Consider the following 19,893-nt stretch of genomic DNA (forward strand, 5'->3'; position numbering starts at 1 on the left):
TATTACACTCCTCACAGTGCTCCATATAGTATAATGCACCGCCATAGTCATCCATGTAGTACAATTCACTTCCCATAGTATAATGCAAACCATAGTTCTTCTTATAGTATAACGTATTCCCCATAGTCCTCGATACAGTATAATGCAGCCCACATATAGTATAATGCAGCCACCACCCTACAGAATATAATGCAGCCACCACACAGAGTATACTGCAGCCATCCCACAGAGTATAATGCAGCCACCCCACAGAGTATAATGCAGCCACCCCACAGAGTATAATGCAGCCACCCCACAGAGTATAATGTAACCCCATAGAATATAATACAGCCCACCTCCCCATAATATAGTATATAACCCAACCTCCCCCATAGAATATAATATACCCCCACAACAGTATATACCACAGCCACATAGTACATAACATGGCCTCCCCATAGAAGATAATATACTCCCCATAGTATATAACACAGCCCACACAGCAGTATACAGCACAGCCCACACAGTAGTATATACAGCACAGCCCAAACAGTAGTATATACAGCACATCCCACACAGTAGTATATCCAGCACAGCCCGCACAGTGGTATATCCAGCACATCCCGCACAGTGGTATATCCAGCACATCCCGCACAGTGGTATATCCAGCACATCCCGCACAGTGGTATATCCAGCACATCCCACACAGTGGTATATCCAGCACATCCCGCACAGTGGTATATCCAGCACATCCCGCACAGTGGTATATCCAGCACAGCCCGCACAGTGGTATATCCAGCACATCCCACACAGTGGTATATCCAGCACATCCCGCACAGTGGTATATCCAGCACATCCCGCACAGTGGTATATCCAGCACATCCCGCACAGTGGTATATCCAGCACATCCCGCACAGTGGTATATCCAGCACATCCCGCACAGTGGTATATCCAGCACAGCCCGCACAGTGATATATCCAGCACAGCCCGCTGTTGTGAATTCTGTTGTCAAGCTCCCTCCTGTGGTCGTGAATGGTACTTCGGCGAGTTCCGTCTATGGGCTCCCTCTGGTGGCTATGAGTGAAGCTGCGGCTTCTGAGGTTCCTTACACAGGTGACGTGGTTTATCCTTTGGTTGGCTGTTCTATTTAACTCCTCTCAGATCATTACTCCATGCCAGCTGTCAATGTTTTTGCATTTGTTCAGTTTGCTCCTGGATCTCTCTGGTGACCTGCCTTCTCCTGCAGAAGCTAAGTTCCTGATAGTCTTTATTTGTTCACTGTTTTCTTGTCCAGCTGGTTATCATGATTTTGTCTTGCTAGCTGGAAGCTTTGGGATGCAGAGTGGCACCTCCGCACCGCGAGTCGGTGCGGAGTTTTTTTTTGCACACTCTGCGTGGTCTTTTGTAGGTTTTTGTGCTGATCGCAAAGTTACCTTTCCTATCCTCTGTCTATTTAGTTAGTCTGGCCTCCCTGTGCTGAAACCTGTTTCATTTCTGCGTTTGTGACTTTCATCTTTACTCACAGTCAATATATGTGGGGGGCTTCCTTTACCTTTGGGGAATTTCTCTGAGGCAAGGTAGGCTTTATTTTCCTTCTCTAGGGCTAGATAGCCCTTAGGCTGTGACGAGGCGCCTAGGTCTGGTCAGGAGCGCTCCACGGCTATTTCTAGTGTGTGTGATAGGATTAGGGCTTGCGGTCAGCAGAGTTCCCACATCCCAGAGTTCGTCCTGTATGTGGTTTAACTATCAGGTCATTCTGGGTGCTACTAACCACCAGGTTATAACAGTACAGCTGGCCCAAAGTATTAATGCATCTCAATAGAGGGATAAGAGAACTTCTGAGACCATTTTTTTTCTTGCACTGTGTTTTGTCTTGATTTTCACATAGACCTTTGGGTGGTTCAGGACACAGGTGTAGTTATGGACATTCAAGGTTTGTCCTCTTGTGTGGATCATCTCACTGCAAGAGTACAAAACATTCAAGATTTTGTGGTTCAGAATCCTATGTTAGAGCCTAGAATTCCTATTCCTGACTTATTTTCTGGGGATAGATCTAGGTTCTTGAATTTCAAAAATAATCTCGTGCGAATTAAACAGGGTGATGAATGGAAAACGGCATTTAATACGCCCGAGGGCCATTTTGAGTACCTGGTTATGCCATTCGGGCTTTCTAATGCTCCATCTGTGTTTCAGTCCTTTATGCATGACATCTTCCGAGAGTACCTGGATAGATTCATGATTGTATATTTGGATGACATTTTGGTCTTTTCGGATGATTGGGAGTCTCATGTGAAGCAGGTCAGAATGGTGTTCCAGGTCCTTCGTGCGAATTCCTTGTTTGTGAAGGGGTCAAAGTGTCTCATTGGAGTTCAGAAGATTTCATTTTTGGGTTTCATTTTTTCCCCTTCTACTATCGAGATGGACCCTGTTAAAGTTCAGGCCATTTACGATTGGACTCAGCCGACATCTGTGAAGAGCTTGCAGAAGTTTCTGGGCTTTGCTAATTTTTATCGTCGCTTCATCGCTAATTTTTCCAGTATTGCTAAACCGTTGACTGATTTGACCAAGAAAGGTGCTGATGTGGTCAATTGGTCCTCTGCGGCTGTAGAGGCTTTTCAGGAGTTGAAGCGATGTTTTGCTTCTGCCCCTGTGTTGTGCCAGCCAGATGTTTCGCTCCCTTTTCAGGTTGAGGTTGATGCTTCTGAAATTGGAGCAGGGGCTGTGTTGTCGCAAAGAAGTTCTGATGGCTCGGTGATGAAACCCTGTGCCTTCTTTTCTAGAAAATTCTCGCCTGCTGAGCGCAATTATGATGTGGGCAATTGGGAGTTGTTGGCCATGAAGTGGGCATTCGAGGAGTGGCGACATTGGTGTGAAGGAGCTAAACATCGCGTGGTGGTCTTGACTGATCACAAGAATTTAACTTATCTCGAGTCTGCCAAACGGTTGAATCCTAGACAGGCTCGATGGTCGCTCTTTTTCTCCCGTTTTGATTTTGTGGTTTCATACCTTCCGGGATCTAAGAATGTGAAGGCTGACGCCCTGTCAAGGAGTTTTGTGCCTGACTCTCCGGGTGTTCCGGAGCCGGCGGGTATTCTTAAAGAAGGGGTAATTTTGTCTGCCATTTCCCCTGATTTGCGGCGTGTGCTGCAAAAGTTTCAGGCTGATAGACCTGACCGTTGTCCTACGGAGAAACTGTTTGTCCCTGATAGATGGACTAGTAGAGTTATCTCTGAGATTCATTGTTCAGTGTTGGCTGGTCATCCTGGAATCTTTGGTACCAGAGATTTGGTGGCTAGATCCTTTTGGTGGCCTTCTTTGTCACGGGATGTGCGTTCTTTTTTGCAGTCCTGTGGGACTTGTGCTCGGGCTAAGCCCTGTTGTTCTCGTGCCAGTGGGTTGCTTTTACCCTTGCCGATCCCGAAGAGGCCCTGGACGCATATTTCCATGGATTTTATTTCTGATCTCCCTGTTTCTCAAAGGATGTCGGTCATTTGGGTGGTTTGTGATCGCTTCTCTAAGATAGTCCATTTGGTACCCTTACCTAAATTGCCTTCCTCCTCTGATTTGGTGCCATTGTTTTTCCAGCATGTGGTTCGTTTGCATGGCATTCCAGAGAACATCGTCTCGGACAGAGGTTCCCAGTTTGTTTCGAGGTTTTGGCGGTCCTTTTGCGCTAAGATGGGCATTGATTTGTCTTTTTCTTCGGCTTTCCATCCTCAGACTAATGGCCAAACCGAACGAACTAATCAGACTTTGGAGACATATCTGAGATGCTTTGTTTCTGCTGATCAGGATGATTGGGTGTCCTTCTTGCCTTTGGCTGAGTTCGCCCTTAATAATCGAGCCAGCTCGGCTACTTTAGTTTCTCCTTTTTTCTGTAATTCTGGTTTCCATCCTCGTTTCTCTTCAGGGCAGGTTGAGCCTTCGGACTGTCCTGGTGTGGATGCGGTGGTAGACAGGTTGCAGCAGATTTGGACTCATGTGGTGGACAATTTGACATTGTCCCAGGAGAAGGCTCAACGTTTCGCTAACCGCCGGCGTTGTGTTGGTCCCCGACTTCGTGTTGGGGATTTGGTTTGGTTGTCTCGTTATATTCCTATGAAGGTTTCCTCTCCTAAGTTTAAGCCTCGTTTCATTGGGCCATATAAGATTTCTGAAGTTCTTAATCCTGTGTCATTTCGTTTGGACCTTCCAGCTTCTTTTGCCATCCATAATGTGTTCCATAGGTCGTTGTTGCGGAGATACGTGGCGCCTATGGTTCCCTCCGTTGATCCTCCTGCCCCGGTGTTGGTCGAGGGGGAGTTGGAGTATGTGGTGGAGAAGATTTTGGATTCTCGTGTTTCGAGACGAAACTCCAGTACCTGGTCAAGTGGAAGGGTTATGGTCAGGAAGATAATTCCTGGGTTTTTGCCTCTGATGTTCATGCTGCCGATCTTGTTCGTGCCTTTCATTTGGTTCATCCTGGTCGGCCTGGGGGCTCTGGTGAGGGTTCGGTGACCCCTCCTCAAGGGGGGGTACTGTTGTGAATTCTGTTGTCAAGCTCCCTCCTGTGGTCGTGAATGGTACTTCGGCGAGTTCCGTCTATGGGCTCCCTCTGGTGGCTATGAGTGAAGCTGCGGCTTCTGAGGTTCCTTACACAGGTGACGTGGTTTATCCTTTGGTTGGCTGTTCTATTTAACTCCTCTCAGATCGTTACTCCATGCCAGCTGTCAATGTTTTTGCATTTGTTCAGTTTGCTCCTGGATCTCTCTGGTGACCTGCCTTCTCCTGCAGAAGCTAAGTTCCTGATAGTCTTTATTTGTTCACTGTTTTCTTGTCCAGCTGGTTATCATGATTTTGTCTTGCTAGCTGGAAGCTCTGGGATGCAGAGTGGCCCCTTCCGCATCGTGAGTCGGTGCGGAGTTTTTTTTTGCACACTCTGCGTGGTCTTTTGTAGGTTTTTGTGCTGATCGCAAAGTTACCTTTCCTATCCTCTGTCTATTTAGTTAGTCTGGCCTCCCTGTGCTGAAACCTGTTTCATTTCTGCGTTTGTGACTTTCATCTTTACTCACAGTCAATATATGTGGGGGGCTTCCTTTACCTTTGGGGAATTTCTCTGAGGCAAGGTAGGCTTTATTTTCCTTCTCTAGGGCTAGATAGCCCTTAGGCTGTGACGAGGCGCGTAGGTCTGGTCAGGAGCGCTCCACGGCTATTTCTAGTGTGTGTGATAGGATTAGGGCTTGCGGTCAGCAGAGTTCCCACATCCCAGAGTTCGTCCTGTATGTGGTTTAACTATCAGGTCATTCTGGGTGCTCCTAACCACCAGGTCATAACAGCCCGCACAGTGGTATATCCAGCACAGCCCGCACAGTGGTATATCCAGCACAGCCCGCACAGTGGTATATCCAGCACAGCCCGCACAGTGGTATATCCAGCACAGCCCGCACAGTGGTATATCCAGCACAGCCCGCACAGTGGTATATCCAGCACAGCCCGCACAGTGGTATATCCAGCACAGCCCGCACAGTGGTATAGGCAGCACAGCCCACACAGTGGTATATCCAGCACAGCCTGCACAGTGGTACATCCAGCACATCCCGCACAGTGGTATATCCAGCACAGCCCGCACAGTGGTATATCCAGCACAGCCCGCACAGTGGTATATCCAGCACAGCCCGCACAGTGGTATATCCAGCACAGCCCGCACAGTGGTATATCCAGCACAGCCCGCACAGTGGTATATCCAGCACAGCCCACATCTCTCCTCCTCCCCCCGAGAATGTCCCCACAGTCCAGCAAAAAAACAAAAACATTCTCCTCACCTTTCCTCGTGCCCCGCGTTGCTTCCTGCTCCTGTCTCAGCAGCTGTAGTCTGCTCGGGACACAGCAGGTGCGCGATGATATGACATCATCGCGCACCCGCAGTGTCAGAGGCAGAGCGGGGAATGATGGGAGAGGGAGTGTCTGTAAACGCTCTCTCCTCCATCATTGCATTCAACTGTACCGGCGTCATAGACGCCGGTATAGTTGAATGTGACAGCAGGGGGGTGAGTCAGCGGTGGCGGGGGGAGGCGGATCGAGTGGCCCACGACTGGTACCGGCCCTTCTGGCATTTGCCAGAAGTGCCCGATGGCCAGTCCGGCCCTGAGCCCAATGTAAGTCTATGGGAGGCCCGAGTATTTTTACCGCGATCCCCCCGGGGGTCCTTTTAAGGTCTAAAAACATCTGAAAATGATGGAAACACTGCTCAAATGACACAGGAACATCATGGGGATCGCCCCTGGAAGCATTCCTGACTCCTAGTTCACAGCTGTAATCGTTTTTTTCCGAGATTCATGCCATTTTTCCTGGTGCCACAAACACACTAAGGCTATGTGCACACGTTCAGGATTTCTTGCAGAAAATTCCTGAGAATTCCGGACATTTTCTGCAAGAAATCCGCAAGAAAACCGCATGCGTTTTTGCCGTGATTTTGCCGCGGTTTTGACGCATTTTTGCCGCGGTTTTGACGCGGTTTTTTCCGGACAATTCCCAATGCATTTTGGAGTGGGAAATCCGCAAAAAAAAAACGGAAAATTAATGAACATGCTGTTTTTTGCCGCGATGCGTTTTTTTTCGCGGAAAAAAACGCATCATGTGCACAAAACATGCGGAATTCATTCTAAATGATGGGATGCTTATTGTATGCGTTTTTTTTGTGGTTTTATAGCGTTATCGGGAAAAACCGCGAAAAAAACGCGAAAAAACCGCAACGTGTGAACACAGCCTAAAACAAAACCAAAACAGATTTTGCTGGGAAATATGTAGGTAAGGTCCATCCTTTGCAGGTTAATGACTTGCTTGTAAGGCCAAATATTTAACCCCAGACCGAAATGTTCCTCCCCAATTAGGCTTAGTTCAGACGCAGCGTTTTTGAAGCGTTTTTCAACTTTTACATTGCTTTCAACCACTACAAATGCATTCACTGGGAAATGTCACTGTAACATGTAACCCCCCTAGCTGGCAATGTGGTGTGTGACACATAAGCAGACCCATCTTGTTTCATTTATGAAGGAGGGACTCTTAGGCTACTTTCAAACATCAGGTTTTTCGCGCCATGCCGATTCTGGTGTCTCGCCGCAATGCCGAAATTCTGGTGTCTGGTGAAATTCTGGTGTCTCGCCGAAAATACTTTTCCATTGTGCTGATGGCCATCGCCGATGCAGAGTACAAATTTGTAGCGGTGGATATTGGGGCGTATGGCCGCTCAAATGATTCCCAAGTATTCAAACTGTCTGAAATGGGGCATCATCTGTATGAAAACACCTTTCAATTCCCCCCCCCACACCACTGCCTCAAACCTCTGGGCCACCAATGCCTTTTGTTTGTGTTGAGGATGAAGCCATCCAACTATCAGAACACCTGTTGAAACAATACTCCAGCAGAGGATTAACGAAAACTGAAAGAATTTTTAACTACCGCCTCACACGCGCACGGAGAATGGTGGAGTGCGCTTTTGGGATTTTGACCGCCAAATGGAGAGTTCTACTGACAGCTATAAACTTGAAGACTGAGACTGTTGACGAGGTGGTGAAGACGTGTGTTGTCCTGCACAGTTATGTGATATGCAAGGAACAGATTTCCATTCAAGACCACTCTGAAGAAACCACCTTGGCTGATTATAACAACATTATGTATGGAAGTTCTGCGGCAGTTTCCCGAATGAGGGACCAATTCGCAGAATACTTTATTTCACCTGAAGGAAGAATACACTGGCAGGATGAGAGAGTCTGAACAATTTGTCTTGGACCTTGTAACCGTATTTTACCATATTGTACTCAAGTTGTGTACCTGTTTGTGTTCACACCAAAGTATTAAACCTTTAATTACCCAATTTGTGTACTTGTTTGGGTTGTACCCAAAGTATTTTACCTCTAACCAATAAACCTTGTTTAACCCAAGTGTTAACCTTATAAAGAAAATACAAATTTGCTTTAAACAACAGTTTTATTACACATTTTTTTTTTACAAAACAAAAATAAACTTGTATTTGGCTGAACAAAAAAACTTTTATAAGTTTGAATAAGTTGGGGTGGAGATATTGCTGGAGGGGCTATCCGATAGGGACACTTTGACAGTGGGAGTGTGGAGAGAGGAATGTGGTGGTGGTGGGGAAGGATCAGTAGGTAGCGGTGAAGGGGTGGAGAAAACAAGTGAACGGGTGGACAGGAAACTGGGAGTTGGGTTAGGAATTTGGTATGATGGAGGGGTGTAGCTGATGGATTGGGAGGCAGAAGCGGTGATCGGTGGTGTCAGGATTCCCCTGACCGCTGCCACCAATTTGTCAGGATTCCCACCGTGACCGTCACCCCTACGTCACGGATCGAGGTGACTTTAGGCCAACAGACGGCTATCACATGTGCAGGGGGGCTTATCTTAGTTATCCCTCCACTCCACGATGTGATGAAAAACCACACACAAGGCTATTGACCTCTTAGTTTACAGCAGGGGCTTATTTTAGGTATCCCACTGCTTTTCAATATACCACAAACTGCAGGGATTTATGTATATCCCGCTTACAGTTCCACTTAACACTTGCAGCTCTCTGGCGCCCCCCTTACTCTCAGGTCAGATTAGGTACTGCACCCTGGGTAATTGGTCGCCCGAAAAGCTGCCTGCTATGTACTGGCTATTGGGCACGCTGCAGCGACGCGATAAACTACTCCCACTTAGGCAGGATCAATAATTATCAACGCCGCAGTCGCTATAACGCCACCCAACTACCCAGTACAAAATGTATGCTGCCACCAGCTTCGATTAAACGGGTCCGAAGCTAACCCAACACAACAGTAGCGTATTTTCCCTTCAAGAGACTTAGGGTACGGTTTAGAACAGGAGAAAGAACTAGTATTAAATAATATACCCCATCAAAAGTTTCAGGCAGTGTTTTATCAAAATATTTTGCAAAGATGTTACAAATGAGACAATTGCAAATATGTACACGGTAATTAGAACATAAAGGGAATAAAGGAGAAAAGCTAACACTCACATGTTCAAAGCATGGCAGGCACCCAGGCTAGTGCAGTTTTCCATATGTCCCAGTTCATGGGATGTGCTCAGCTCTTCCAGGAAAATAGGACAAGAAGGATGAGCTGGGGATGTGGGCAGACAGTTATAGCACAGCCTGTAACATCCCAGAAAGGGGTTGGATCACCTCGTCCCTCCTACCTCTTCAGTTAACTAATTTTATCCTAATCTATATCTACTTTCGATAACTCCGCTACAAAACATGTCATAGTCATAACAAACCCATCATTCATCTCGGATTAACGTGAGCATTCTAATGAGATCAAATATGTCCTATCTGGGATACATATTTACAGAGAAAACCCTGCTTCTTTACCAGATGGAGTTAGAAGCCCGTGTTTCGAGCGATGTATAGAACCTCCGATGGACTCTAACAATATATATTTTCGTATTCGTAACGTCAAACCGCATAAAATCGTACAAAAACTAAACAAAGGACTTTCATGTATTTTAGAAGTTTCTAGTTCACGTATAGCTGGACAAGAGCTTACACGGCAGGAAATGCCGTCGTAAATACCTTTCGGCCATAAAACTCCCCCAGTACATTGGCAAAGCAGCTCTTGGCTGAATGAAAGGGAAGGGGGCTTGGGAGTTGAAAGTCAGGAATTTGAAGCTACAAACTGTTGCAGCATCACTCCAAGAAGGGGGGCTTAGCCCACGCAGGCTAGCAAGAGAACTACTTATGATATTTCATACCATATCGTGACAGGTGGAGAAGAGGGTTGGGATAGTGACATGGCGGGTGAAGGTGGCTGGTGGTAGTGGGCAGGGAGAGGAGGCGCAGAAGATGTTGTTGGGAACTGGTATGGGGTGGGATGTTCATACTGGTCTGGATGGTGGGACGGGTATGGGCGGAATGCAGGTAGTGGTCTGGATGGTGGAATGGGGCACGGGCACGATGCTGGTAGTGGTCTGGATGGTGGGACGGGTATGGGCGGAATGCTGGTAGTGGTCTGGATGGTGGGACGGGGTACGGGTGGAATGCTGGTAGTGGTCTGGATGGTGGGACGGGGCACGGGCACCATGTTGGTAATGGTGAGGTTGCTGGGACGGGGCACGGGCAGGATGCTGGTAGGATGGTAGTGGCTGTAGTGAGGGACAGTGGCTGAAGGGGGCAGGTGCAGGAAGGGGGGCAGGTGTGGTGGCTTGGGAAGCAGCGAGCGCTAGAGTAGACTGGCAGGCTTCCAGTACTTGCATCTGCTGCTCAGTTGATAGCTTATCCATGAGCTCGAATACCGACCAGAAAAAAATGTGGTTCGGTGACTGACTTGCCTCTGAATGCATCCGTAGCAGAAGTGTATGCAACTCGAGAATGCTTTTAGTTATTAAATTAAAACCTGCAGCCATTTGTTCAGACAAAACTTTGAGTCAGTTCTGGAAGGATGCATTCAGGTGCAAGAACTCGGGCGCATAGCTCTGTACCTGACCCCCCTGATGCTGCCGCCCCAAAGCCACTAGAGGTGGCAGCAGCAGAGGGGTGGGGTACAGGAAACGCTATATCCTCACCAGCAGCTACATGCAATGGAACTGGCCAGGATGCTGCAGCGCTGGTGGATGGGACAGAGGGATCAGATGTGTGGGAAGGCTGGGAAGGTGCAAAGTGGGAAGATGCAGAGGGGCCGGGACTGTCGAAGTGTCCCTCGGTGGCGGACTCCTGAGGGATCGCCCCAGAAGGGTTCAACTCAGCTGCAGGCTCCCGAGTGCTCCCGACTGGGCTGTGGAACAAAGAGAAAAAATAAATAATTAATATACTGATATTACATGGCCCTTGCTGAAACAGCAAAAGAGGGTTAGACATGTAAAACATTGGTTATTACATGTAGTGAGTAATATTTACCTTCGGGTCACCATCGTTGTCCTGAGGAACAACAGGGCTTGGGCTTATTTGTATTTGCTCCTGCATCCTCTAGAACCACTCGGGGCCCGCATCTCTTTGTTGAACTCCTTCTTAAAGCGATCCCTGATAGACCGCCACCGCATGACAATCCTCTCACCTGTTAAAAAAGGAGAAACGCAAATTGGTTAAGATAACCTACTTTGAATCCATCAACTTAACTGAACTGTTCATACTTACGTGCTTGATTCTGGGCCCGAACATCGAGGTCCTCCCAGTTGTCTACCAGCTGTTGGCAGACTTGCTCCCAGAGTCGACGGGTCACTATGACATCAGCATGGCGGTGGTCACCTATGTTCCACAGCGGCTCCCTGTCTCGGATCAGATCGATGAGGAGGTCAATATTGAGGCCGACCTCACCGTCCGAATCAGGAGCACGCTGTGAAGCCTGTTATAAAAAAAAGGCAGAAAAATAAAATTAGATTCAAAACGGCATAATTAAAAAAAAAAAGCTGCTTACACGAAGACGGCCGCCCGCACTCTCACGCTGACCACCCTGGGAGCCACTCGGAGGACCTCTGGATCGAGCACCAGAATCCGAACTCTAGAAGAAAAATAACATAAAAATGATGTGCTTGTAGTTTGCCTTTTTATGTGTTGTGTACATTTTGATATCTTTAACCCCTTAGTGACAGAGCCAATTTGGTACTTAATGACCGAGCCAATTTTTGCAATTCTGACCACTGTCACTTTATGAGGTTATAACTCTGGAACGCTTCAACGGATCCCACTGATTCTGAGATTGTTTTTTCGCGACATATTGTACGTCATGTTAGTGGTAACATTTCTTTGATATTACTTGCGATTATTTATGAAAAAAACGGAAATATGGCGAAAATTTTTAAAATTTTGCAATTTTCAAACTTTGTATTTTTATGCCCTTAAATCAGAGAGATATGCCACGAAAAATAGTTAATAAATAACATTTCCCACATGTCTACTTTACATCAGCACAATTTTGGAAACAAAATTTTTTTTTGTTAGGGAGTTATAAGGGTTAAAAGTTGACCAGCAATTTCTCATTTTTACAACACCATTTTTTTTAGGGACCACATCACATTTGAAGTCATTTTGAGGGGTCTACATGATAGAAAATAACGAAGTGTGACACCATTCTAAAAACTACACCCCTCAAGGTTCTCAAAACCACATTCAAGAAGTTTATTAACCCTTTACGTGCTTCACAGGAACTGAAACAATGTGGAAGGAAAAAATGAACATTTAACTTTTTTTTGCAAACATCTTAATTCAGAACCATTTTTTTTATTTTCACAAGTGTAAAAACAGAAATGTAACCATAAATTTTGTTATGTAATTTCTCCTGAATACGCCGATACCCCATATGTGGGGGTAAACCACTGTTGCCTCACCCTGGAGCTGGCTGAACTATTTAAGTCCTCTGTAGCCATTGGGCCAGTGTCAGCTATAGTTCATGCTGCAAGGTTTGAGCTCCTGACCTGATCCCTGTTAATGTGTTCCTGTTTGCCTCTGCCTGCCTACACCCGTTTATGACTTGTTCTGACCTTTGGCCTGTACCCCGACTCCGTCGCTGTCTCACGTTTTGGTTACCACGTTCCCGGTAGGTTCTGACATCTTGCTTGTCCCCGACGATTCTCTGCTCGCCCCTTCTGTACCGCGCTGCTATCTCCGTGTATGACCTTGGCTTGTTTCATGTCCCTTTTATTACCTGTGACACCTGTGTTGTTGCTCAGTGTTGCTGCGCTGTGTGTGCAGCCTCCTTTCCTTATCCAGCACCCCCTGGTGGAGATTGCTCCATACTGCACTGCAGCAGCACTTCACATTATAGCTGACCAGACATTTAAAGGGGATTTTGTCATTTTTTTTTTTTTCTTTCTCTGGTCATGGATCCGCTTTGTAACCTGGTGGATCAAGTGTCCAGTTTGACACAGATGGTGCGGGATTTTTTGGTGGAACATCGGGCCCTTGTCACGTCTCATGCTCTCTTACAAAAAGAACTGACAGAGACTGTTCTGACCATGCAGGGAACCACCCCCCTTGCTGTTAGTCAACCTGGTGAGTCTGTAGAGGTTGCTTTGCATTCTGCCGAACCCTTGGTTCAGCTTCCTGACACTTTTTCTGGCGAAAAAGATAAATTTCACCTGTTCAGGGAAAGCTGTAAGTTATTGTTTTCCCTTAGACCTCTATCGTCTGGGAATGAGACTCAGCGGGTAGGGGTTATTATTTCCTTACTTAGGCAGGGTCCTCAATCTTGGGCTTTCTCACTGCCCCTCACTGCTCCTGAACGTATGTCAGTAGATAGGTTCTTTGAGGCCCTAGGACTTATCTATGACGAACCGGACCGTGTCAGGTTGGCAGAGGACACTATTATGGGTCTTGTTCAGGGGGAGCGCTCAGCTGAGTGGTACAGCTCCGAGTTCCGCCGATGGTCCACTGAGGTGTCCTGGGATGACTCTGCGCTTAGTGGTCTGTTCAGGAGTGGACTGGCGGATTACCTGAAGGACGCTCTGGCCTTTCATCCACCTCCCAGCTCATTGGAGGAGACCATGACTCAGGCTATCCGCATGGATCGGAGGTTGAGGGAGAGAGGTATTGCACAGCGAAAGGGTCCGTTTTTTCCTGCTGGTCCTGTTTCATCCCCATCTGAACCTATGGAGGTGGGAGTTGCCAATCTCAAGGAGAAGGAGAGGAGACGACGGTTTGAAGCAAAGTTGTGTTTCTACTGTGGAGATCCTGGACATTGGAAAAAAGACTGCTCCTCCTGTCCACCAACCTACAAGCGGCTGAGTCTGGGTGATTGTCGTGGTAGTCACCCCGACTCTCAGGTACCTTTTTTGGCATTTTCAAAAATTTTGTTGGAAGTGGAACTTTGTTGTGGGAGTGGCTCCGTGTCCACTTCTGCCTTCGTGGATAGCGGGTCGTCCATGAACTTTATTAACTCTGACTTGGTATCCAGGTGTAAGTTAGGGACAGTTAGACTGGAGACTCCTATTCATGTTGTTGCCATTGACAAAACACCACTGGCTATGAATGTCATCAAAATGATTTCTGAAGAGTTTCTCCTTAAAGTGAGTGCTATACACCAAGAACGTATTTCATGTTTTGTTATGGACAATCTGCCTGCGGGACTGGTGTTGGGGCTTCCCTGGTTGCAATCACATAATCCTGTTATAAACTGGGAATCCCGGGACATTGTTAAATGGGGTCCCAATTGTTCTAAGAAATGTCTTGCTTCTGTATCTGTGTCATCCGTCAGTCTGGAGGGTATTCCGGAGTACCTGAAGGACTTTGAGGATGTGTTCTCCGAAAAGGAGGCTGAGGTTCTGCCACCACACCGCCCATTCGATTGTGCTGTTGATCTTGTTCCTGGTGCCAAATTGCCCAAAGCCTGTCTGTACAATCTCTCTGCCCCTGAGCGGGCTGCCATGAAGGAGTATATCTCCGATAGTCTCCGCAAAGGGCACATTCGGCCGTCTGTCTCTCCTGTGGCTGCAGGGTTCTTTTTCGTGAAGAAAAAGGATGGTGGTTTACGCCCATGCCTCGATTTTCGAGAACTTAATAAAATCACCATAAGAAATACTTATCCTCTCCCACTTATCCCCGATTTGTATAACCAATTGTCGGGGGCCAGGTGGTTCTCTAAGTTGGACCTCAGGGGGGCATACAATCTCATCCGTATGCGGGAGGGGGATGAATGGAAAACTGCTTTTCTCACCTCTGAAGGTTTGTTTGAAAATTTGGTTATGCCCTTTGGCCTGACTAACGCACCAGCTGTGTTTCAGAATTTCATGAATCATGTTTTCTCAGATTTTATTGGGCGTTTTATGGTAATTTATTTGGATGACATCCTCATATATTCTTCCGACAAACAGAGTCACATGGACCACCTCCGTGCAGTTCTTCTGAGGCTTAGGGAGAACTCACTATTTGCTAAACCAGAGAAATGTACATTTTTTGCTCAGGAATTATCCTTTCTAGGGGTCATTTTGTCAGCTAAGGGGTTTCGTATGGACCCTAGGAAGGTACAGGCTATTGTGGATTGGGTGCAACCCAGAGATCTCAAGGGTCTTCAGCGTTTTCTGGGTTTTGCTAATTATTATAGAAAATTCATCAAGGGGGTTTCTCAGGTGGTCAAACCCCTCACAGATTTAACTCGGAAGGGGGCAGATCTCAAAAACTGGTCAACTGCAGCTTTGGGGGAATTTTCTTCTTTGAAGAATTGTTTCATGACTGCTCCTGTACTGGTTCAACCAGATTTGTCTAAACCATTTATCGTAGAGGTGGACGCCTCGGAGGTAGGAGTAGGGGCTGTGTTATCCCAAGGGCCCACCACGTTGACTAACTTAAGACCTTGTGCCTTCTTTTCGAGAAAATTTTCCTCTGCTGAGAGGAATTATGATGTGGGTAATCGGGAGCTGTTGGCCATTAAATTAGCATTTGAAGAATGGATGCATTTTTTGGAGGGAGCTGCCCATCATATTACTGTCATTACTGATCACAAGAATCTGTCTTACATCGAATCTGCTAAACGGTTGACCGCGAGACAAGCTAGGTGGTCACTTTTCTTTTCCCGATTTCAGTTTTCTATTACTTTCAGACCAGGGTCCAAGAATGTGAAGGCTGATGCCTTATCTCGTAGTTTGGACCCAGTTTCACCACCTGAACCTCCTTCCTCCATTCTCCAGCGTGGAGTGGTGGTGGCTGCGGTGTCATCAGTATTGGAGCGAGAGATTCGTGAAGCCCAATCTCTTGCTCCCTCGTCCGTACCTAATGATAAGCTCTTTGTACCTGTCCAGTATCGGTTAAGGGTGCTTCGGGAGTTCCATGACTCGGCTCTTAGTGGGCATCCTGGAATCTCGGCCACACGTAAAGCCATCACTAGGCTGTTTTGGTGGCCTTCGTTGACTTCTGACGTCATTGGGTTTGTGTCTTCCTGTGAAACTTGTGCTCGCGCTAAAACCTCCCGTAACCGGCCAGCCGGGGAATTGGTACCACTGCCAATTCCAGATAGACCGTGGACTCACCTGTCCATGGATTTTATCACTGATCTTCCCAACTCTCATGGCAAAACCGTTATCTGGGTAGTTGTTGATAGGTTCAGTAAGCAGGCACATTTTGTACCTTTAGCGGGTCTCCCTAATGCTGAGACACTATCAAAACTATTCATGGAGCATGTGGTCCGATTGCATGGTGTGCCTGTCAGTGTGGTGTCTGATAGAGGAGTGCAATTTGTGGCAAAATTTTGGAGGGCTTTTTGTAAAAGGCTGGGTATCAGTCTGTCCTTTTCTTCGGCCTACCATCCCGAGACCAACGGTCAGACTGAGAGGACCAATCAGTCTTTGGAGCAGATATTGCGATGTCTTGCTATGTCCAGACAGGATGATTGGTGCTCTGCGTTACCCATGGCGGAATTTGCTTTTAATAATCGTGTCAATCAGTCCACTGGTACGTCCCCGTTCTTTTGCAACTATGGGTTTCACCCTCACTTTGGTGAGTTTTCCCGGCTGGATTCGGGGTGTCCAGGGTCTGATTCAGCCTTTCTGCGGTTAGGAGAGATCTGGAGGGAGGTTCAGAGAAACATTGGGGAGGCTCAGGGCAAGTATAAATTTTTTGCCGATAAACGACGTTCTGTGGGGCCGACTTACCAGCTGGGGGATAAGGTATGGTTATCCACTAAGAATATTAGATTGAGGATTCCCTCTGCTAAGCTGGGTCCCAAGTTTATTGGCCCTTATGAAATTTTGGAGGTGGTTAATCCTGTGTCCTTCCGTCTATGCTTGCCTCCGTCGTTGCGGATCCCCAATGTATTCCATAAGGCGCTTCTGAAACCGTCAGTGCCTTCCTCAGGTGATTCTCCAGCGCACCCTCCGCCTGTTGTGGTTGATGGCCAGACCGAGTATGAGGTGGAACGGGTGGTGGATTCTCGTATGCTCCGCCGTTCACTACAGTACTTGGTCCATTGGAGGGGTTACGGTCCTGAGGAGCGGTCGTGGGTGCCAGCACGTTTGGTCCATGCAGATCGGCTGGTCCGGGCCTTTCATGCTCGTTATCCAGAGAAGCCTGGGGGTCCAGTGGCCCCCCATTGAGAGGAGGGTACTGTCATGATCCAGTTCTGAGATTATGTTCAGCTCTTGTCTCTGGACTGGTCATGTGGGAGTTAATCCTCTCTGCCTCACCCTGGAGCTGGCTGAACTATTTAAGTCCTCTGTAGCCATTGGGCCAGTGTCAGCTATAGTTCATGCTGCAAGGTTTGAGCTCCTGACCTGATCCCTGTTAATGTGTTCCTGTTTGCCTCTGCCTGCTACACCCGTTTATGACTTGTTCTGACCTTTGGCCTGTACCCCGACTCCGTCGCTGTCTCACGTTTTGGTTACCACGTTCCCGGTAGGTTCTGACATCTTGCTTGTCCCCGACGATTCTCTGCTCGCCCCTTCTGTACCGCGCTGCTATCTCCGTGTATGACCTTGGCTTGTTTCATGTCCCTTTCATTACCTGTGACACCTGTGTTGTTGTTCAGTGTTGCTGTGCTGTGTGTGCAACCTCTTTTCCTTAGCCAGCACCCCCTGGTGGAGATTGCTCTATACTGCACTGCAGCAGCACATCACATAATCACTGGTGTTCATGGGGTTAGGGACAACACGTCGAACGCAAGGCTCCGTGTTTTTTTTTCGATGGGAAACCAGTGTTGTTATCGATGTCAGCGGCCTACTGCAGAAGGGCGTAGTATTCTGTGAGTCATGTTGCGTCTCTTATGGCAGAAGAAGTCCGTGCCCCACGAGTTAAGTGAGGATGCTGTGGAAGTCAAGACAATAGTAGAGTCACGGGAGGGCAAGAAGGCAGTCAAGAATGTTGAAAGATAAAGGACTGTTAGAACAAGCGCAAGCTCATCTGCGAGTTGCGCGAGGTTTAAAGAACGAGGAATGGAAAAAGGTTGATGGAGAGGAAAGATGAAAGGATGCAGAGCCCGTGTTTGGTTATAAAATATCTCAATCATTGGTTTTTCTAAGGTGTTTTGGTATATGAATTGTGTGAAAGTTTTGTAGAAATTAATTAAGTCTGAGAACTGCTGTATTTCGTTGCTCTGTGTGGTTTTCCGAGACACCCAATGGGAGGGGTCAAACCGCTGCGTTATTGTTTTCTTTTGTGTTGAGGAATGCTGTAAATTCTTATTTCTGTGTTCGTAGCTGATGGGAGGGCTACGAACCCTGCGCGAATTGTTTGTGATTTTTTCCTCTTTGTGCTGCGGGCCAGAGAAAGGGGGGCCAAAGTTTCCAGAAGAACTTAACCCAGTCTGTATCAGCAGCTGCAGCGATCCTCACTCGCTCTCTAGCCCCACTACTCTCAGCCCCCACCACCGCAGCGTGCAGCTTCAAGGACACAGCTCGCAGCTCGCTTCCTTATCAGTGGCCCAAGAAGCAGAAGACTTCAGCTCCAGCTCCCCCTCCCTTACACAAATCTAGTCTCATATTCCAATATTCATTTTAACCCTGTGTCTGGAAATCTCCCTCGCTATGTTAATTCTCAGACCAAGACAAGATAGATGGACTTGTAAATATTGCGGTCAGACAAACCCAGACTGGAGAAATACTTGTATAAACTGTGCTGCAACCCAACCTAAGTGAATTACACTGATTCCTGTCCAGATAAGATCACATGTAGTGACATAAGAAGCTGACACAGGATTGTGGTTAGTGGGGACATTAACTTTTGGGAGTAAGCTGACAGTAATCCTTTTGGGAAGGAGCTGTAGACCAGCATGTCATGTCACCCCCAACCGGTCATCTAGTCACCCCCACCACCAGAGAACCAACTATATCAGGTAGTGTAAGACAGATACAGGAGTATTATCCCTGGAAGCCCTCTGACTAGCTAGCTACGCTAAAATAATTGGCTGACCCTGAGAACAAACCTTTCCCATTTTACAGACAAAGACAATATGATGGACGTATAAGTGCACCTGAGCAGACCTAGAGAGTTGGTGAGCCAAGATGATGGTCAGATGGTATTTATGTTATATAACCCCTATGCAGATGAACATAATGAGATGTGTATCTTACATGCCCTTTCCCAATCAGTTTGTAAAAAAAAAAAAAAATAGGGGGGATAGTGTCTCTAACCCTGGCAGTTAGAATATCCTTATGTCACGCTGCTTCAGTATGTGGGTAATTTTTTGTTTTTTGTTGTGTGCACAGACAGAGCAGGAAGCCATTGTTGCCACTGTTAGTTTTCGCAAGTATCTGGCAGATCTGAACTGTCAGGTTTCGGCCTCGAAACTTCGGTTCTGCCTTGGTCAAGTGATATTTTTGGGTCACTATCTCCTTCAGGGTGCCAGACACCTCACAGAAGAAAGAAAAATAGCCGTCAGCTATAAAGGATGAGACTGAGCTCCAGCGTTTCCTTGGACTATGTACTTATTGTTGTTAGTGGATACCGGATGCATCCCGCATAATGCTACCTCTCTACAAAGCCCTGAAAGACTGTTCAAGATATGCTGATGATTTTGGCAGATTTCACACTGGATACGCTGTTACTACGGAAGATACTGTAGTGCACGCAGCTGCACTCCCTCCCTCCCTGTCAGCACAAGAAGCAGAATTTCGGGATCTGTCTACTGCATGTGTTCTGGCCAAAGACAGGCGGGCTAATATATACACGGACTCACAGTATGCATTTGGTATTGCTCATGATTTCGGAGCCCTATGGGCCAATCGAGGGTTTGTTACTACCGCCGGGACTCAGTGAAGAATGTTGAAGCTGTTAAAGCCCTTATGGACTCAATCAAATTACCTACCCAGGTGGCCATTATCAAAGTTAAGGAGCATGGTACTATGGAACAGTCCACAGACTGTTGGTAACACCTTTGCGGATATGCAAGCAAAAGCTGCTGCTCTCCTACCCGTTGAACTGACCATACCAGCTATGGTTACCACACGCTCTCTGCGTAAACAGTTACAAGAAACACTGACTTTACAGGAACCTGATGATCTACGACAGAC

General features: G+C 47.1%; 1 long non-coding RNA gene across 1 annotated transcript; it reads right to left on the reverse strand.

The window, feature by feature from the left end:
* Window positions 1-7,991: 7,991 nt before the first annotated feature.
* LOC138674407 (uncharacterized) lies at window positions 7,992-12,019 on the reverse strand. The gene is made up of 3 exons (XR_011320612.1): window positions 11,099-12,019; window positions 10,862-11,018; window positions 7,992-10,739 (listed from the first exon to the last, which is right to left on the reverse strand). It is a non-coding gene; the product is annotated as an uncharacterized lncRNA (long non-coding RNA).
* Between the last annotated feature and the right edge of the window lie 7,874 nt (window positions 12,020-19,893).

The sequence above is a fragment of the Ranitomeya imitator genome, chromosome 4 (genome assembly GCF_032444005.1).
Source record: "Ranitomeya imitator isolate aRanImi1 chromosome 4, aRanImi1.pri, whole genome shotgun sequence".
Taxonomy (NCBI): Eukaryota; Metazoa; Chordata; class Amphibia; order Anura; family Dendrobatidae; genus Ranitomeya; species Ranitomeya imitator.